Here is a 4611-nt window from a genome sequence, read left to right on the forward strand (position 1 = left end):
CTATCTGATGGGGAGAACCGGTGGGACCAACACAGTCAGCCACTGCGCTATACCAGCCCATGACTTCTTCCCGTCCACTAGGTTCCCTTGTCGTCTGTCGTCTCTGCGTTGGTCATATTCCGAGGAGTCATCTCGCTCGTACCGGTCCCTTCGGTAGTCGTCTCTGCATTTTTTGTTGCGGTCATGATCGTCACGTCTTCGATCAGTATATCTATCGCCGCGCTCGCGTTGGTTGCGGTCGTCTCTCCGGAATCGGTCTTCGTCCGGGTCCTGATTGTTTCGTGGTTCTATGTGTTGGACCGGTGCAGCCTGTCGATTTAGCAAGTTGTACTCGTAGCGGTCCGTTGTATGTGCCCGAGAGTGGCAAATCATACACTGTGTGCGCATGGTGCAGTCGACCGTTGAGTGGCCCAAATTGAGACATGTCATGCACTGTAGAGCCTGTCGGAACCTCAAATCTTCTTCCTTTGGAAGTGCCCGGTGTAACATCTCCAATGACATGAATGAGCTGCTTTTGTCCATCTCTAGCACCCGATCAATGACTTGGTCCATTGTGCTGGTACGGAAGTCAAGGACTCCGCACATTGTTCTCAGTGTTTCCCTTAATGCAGCCAAAAATACTGCTTTAGCTTCGTCCTCGGGAGGTGCTCTTGTCAATTGGTTGTGCAAGGTCTTGAACCGGATTATAAATTGTGGCACGGTTTCGTGCTCCTCCTGCCGGGTGGTATAAAATTGCCCGACCAATTCCCTTTGTTCGACTTGTCTATGGAACAATCGAAGGAATTGCCTTCAAGGCGTCAAAAGTGGCAAAGCTACCTGGTAAATGCTTTGCATGCCAACGAGTGGCCGGTCCTTCTAGTGTCATGCCGAATTCGGCGACTTTGGACCGTTCGGCCTCTGGCTCTGTTAATCTCTGAGAAACATGATTGGCTTCCCATGTCTGGAGGAATGCGTAGACATGAGCCTCCGCGTCGGGATCGTCCCGATACTTTGGGTACGGATACGGCATAGTGTCGTCCAAATGGATCTCCTGCTTTCTCCGCTCTTTCTCCGTGGTTGGTGTCGGTATCCGATCCTTTGATTCCTCCGCGGGTGGTATCGGTGTCCAATCCTTTGATTTCTCCGCAGGTGGTGTCGGTATCCTGTCAGCCTCTCTCGACGATTGCCGATCACCGAACTCCAAGGTTATTTCTTCCGTTGGCTCTGGTGTCGATGAGTCGTCCGACTCGTCTTCCACCGGATCGTTCGGTGTGTCGTGGCTGCTTTTATATCGGGACTCAACACTCTTGTCGCTGTCCGAATCCGACTCTAGGGTTGCAAATGCTTCTGCGTCTCCGTCGCCACCGACGAGTGTCTGTAGTATTGATTCCGCCGCCTGCAGACTTGTTAGGCTACTGCCTTCGTTGGAGAATTGCAGACTCCGAAACTGCAATGCTTCTTCTGCGACTCTCCAAAGAGTTCTGGAAAATGACCGATCCTGCCGGATTTCGTCGGCAGCTTGCTGCAAGGCTTCCCGTCGTTGCTGTCGTTCGGCGTATCGTCTCCCTCGTTCAATGATGTGGTCGTCGTTCGGTCTAGACATCCATCCCCCGGTTGTTCTCTGCACTCTACAGGAATCGTGGTCGCCAAAATAGTGTTGTCTTGCTGGCCGGACTAGCCCCAACACAGGTGTCCTTCCGACACTTCTCCAAAGGGGTGGTAAGGTTAGGATGTTAGAACACACGCGTAAGATAATTGTTATTAGCACAGACGGTAAAGAAATACAGACAAAGATAAGTACGCAATGGATAAACTTGTATTACTTCCGTAGAGAACATTACAATTCATCGGATCCTTTTATAGGCATCCGGCAAGGTTACAAAACGGTGCGCTTAGGTAACCGGCATCCGAATCGGTCCGGATCCGGATCGGTACAATTGTACCGGATCCGTCCCTCCGAATAATAATTCTACTAATAATTACTTTATATTTCTATATCCGATTCCGCCTTCCCACTTGTCCTTCCACCTTTGCCCGGCCAACAATAGTTGATTTCGGTGGCGTCAAATTTGCGTGAGTGGAAAGCCATAGGATGGAGCTTTTCATCATTGCCTTGTTGTGACAAAATGCTACCCAACGTGAAATCCGACGTGTCAGCTTCAATGATGATTGGTTTTTCTAGATCAACATTAGCCAGAATAGGAGCTGATGTAAATGCCTTCTTAAGATTCTCAAAAGTCATGTCCGCTTCTTCAGACCAAACAAACGATTGTCCCTTCTTAGTAAGTTGTGTGAGATGCAGAACAAGCTTTGAGTAATCCTGTATAAACTTGTGGTAGAAATTGGCAAAGCCTAAAAAGCATTGCACATCTCGCAACAAACGTGAAGTCTGCCACTCTACCACCGTTTTGACCTTTGCCGGATCCATGGAGATGCCTTCCGAGGAAATGACATAGCCCAGAAATTCTACCTGATTGCACTCGAAACTACACTTTTCCAACTTTGCATAAAGACCATGTTCTCACATCATTTTAGTACTAACAGTACATGAGAATCATGCTCTTCTTGGGTTCTCGAATAAACCAATAGATCATCCTAATAGATGATCAAACAAACATCCAAGAGATCTCGGAATATATTATTTTCCGTGTGCTAGAAGACTGTTGGAGCATTAGTGAGGCCAAATGGCATGACCGTATACTCGAAGTGCCCATATCTGGTGTGAAACACGGTCTTCTATTCATCTCCTGGTCGGATCCATACGAGGTTATTGCTCCTCGTAAGTCGATCTTTGTGAAGAACCTTGCACCATTGATCCGTTCTAAAAGACTTGAAATAAGGGGAAGTGCATACCTTTTCCTAATGGTGACCTTATTCAAGCCACAGTAATCTACGACGAGACGAAGTGATCCATCCTTTTTCTTGACGAAGAATATGGATGCGCCAGTTGGAGATTTTGAATGTCGAATGAAACCATTTGCCAAATTCTCCTCTATATAAGCTCGAAGGACTTCTAGCTCGGTTGGTGACAAATTGTAGATCAGTCCCTATGGTGGCTCTTTTGCCGGTTGTAAATCAATGGGGCAATCATACGGTCGATGGTGAGGAAGCGTATTGGCTTGTACTTTATCAAACACATCGGCATAATGACGATACTTCTCTGTAAGTTGATTGGTGGACTCCTCTTTAGTGGTGTTGAAAGGTTTTGCTAATACTGCAAAGAGAAACATTACTTCCTTGCGTCCTTCCTCATGCAACTGATGTAGCGAAATGGTTGCAATCTTATGAGTAGATCCTCGGGTTTGTCGATATCGGATTTCTCTTGTTCTCCAATCTATGTCTGGGTTATGTAATTTGAACCATGGTAATCCCAAAACAATAGGATGTTCTGGGATACTAATTATATTAAAGGATAATACACACGCTAAATTATCTAGGACAATAGTAACAGGCTTTGACTCTTCTATGATATTTGCAGAAGCAATGGGACGACCATCAATGACTACTACAAAGGCTGGACATGGGAGTTTTCTTAGGGATATCTTATGAGCTTGGGAAAAATTCCTATCCATGAAGCAAGAATTAGCTCCGGAATCTAGGAGTGTTGAGACATGTATTGGAGAGGTACTTTTAGTACTAACGGTTACTTGGGCTAAGAACACATTGCTAACTTTCTTAGAGGGAATGGAACCACTAATGGGTTGCAAAGATCTAGGGCTGTCCAACCAAACGGCTCCTATTTTGGTTGGACCTAGTCGTTTAACTTTTCTTCTAACTAACTGACTACGGACATCAAATTTGTTTGATAGATTTGGGCTATTAGTACTATTAGAACTATCAGATATTCCTACTGAAATAGACTCGGGTTTAGTACAATTAGAACTAGCAACTATTTGGTTCACCTGTCTTCTTGGCCTATGGGGACAGTTCACTGCAATATGCCCTAGTCCACTGCAATAAAGACATAGTCGATTTCCTCGGCGTCGCTGCTTTTCTTCTTCCAATAATGGTCTGCGACGATGTGTAGTGTCAATTTCCATCGGAGTTGGAGTATTCATTGGAGACGCATTGTATGCCTCCCTTGGAAAAGGTTTTGCTACCACTGAGGCGTAGGTGGGCTTTGATCTTGCCCTTGGCATCTGGAACAAACGTTCCGAACGTCGTTCGAAAAGACGGTTGTTGCATCTCACCGCACGACTGATTGCTTCTGTCAATGACTTTGGTTCTTCAGGGAAGGTCAAGAGTAAATCCTTGACATTGTTACGTAGACCATAACGAAATTGCTCCATAAGTGCTTGGTCATCCCAGGGGATATCGGAGGGGAGTAGGCGGAAATCTCCAACGTATGAGGCTGGACGATCACCTTGACGTAATCGTCGGATTTTGTTGATTGTTGTCCTTATGCTGTCAGTATCTCCAAAACAGGCTTTAAACTCACTTAAAAACTCTTTAAAATTGTTTAGTAAAGGAGATTCCTTTTCTAAAAACGGAGCGACCCATGCCAAAGTTAAGCCACTTAACAATGTGCCTACTAAACCCAGTCGTGATGCATCGGTGGGATATCGGGAAGGATGCATTTGAATGACTAATCATACCTGATTAAGGAATCCTCTAAACTACGATCGCGTTCCA

This window comes from Azolla caroliniana, unplaced genomic scaffold, assembly GCF_043228905.1.
Source record: "Azolla caroliniana isolate FFs.n. ecotype wild unplaced genomic scaffold, voAzoCaro1.0.p SCAF_13, whole genome shotgun sequence".
NCBI classification, from domain to species: domain Eukaryota; kingdom Viridiplantae; phylum Streptophyta; class Polypodiopsida; order Salviniales; family Salviniaceae; genus Azolla; species Azolla caroliniana.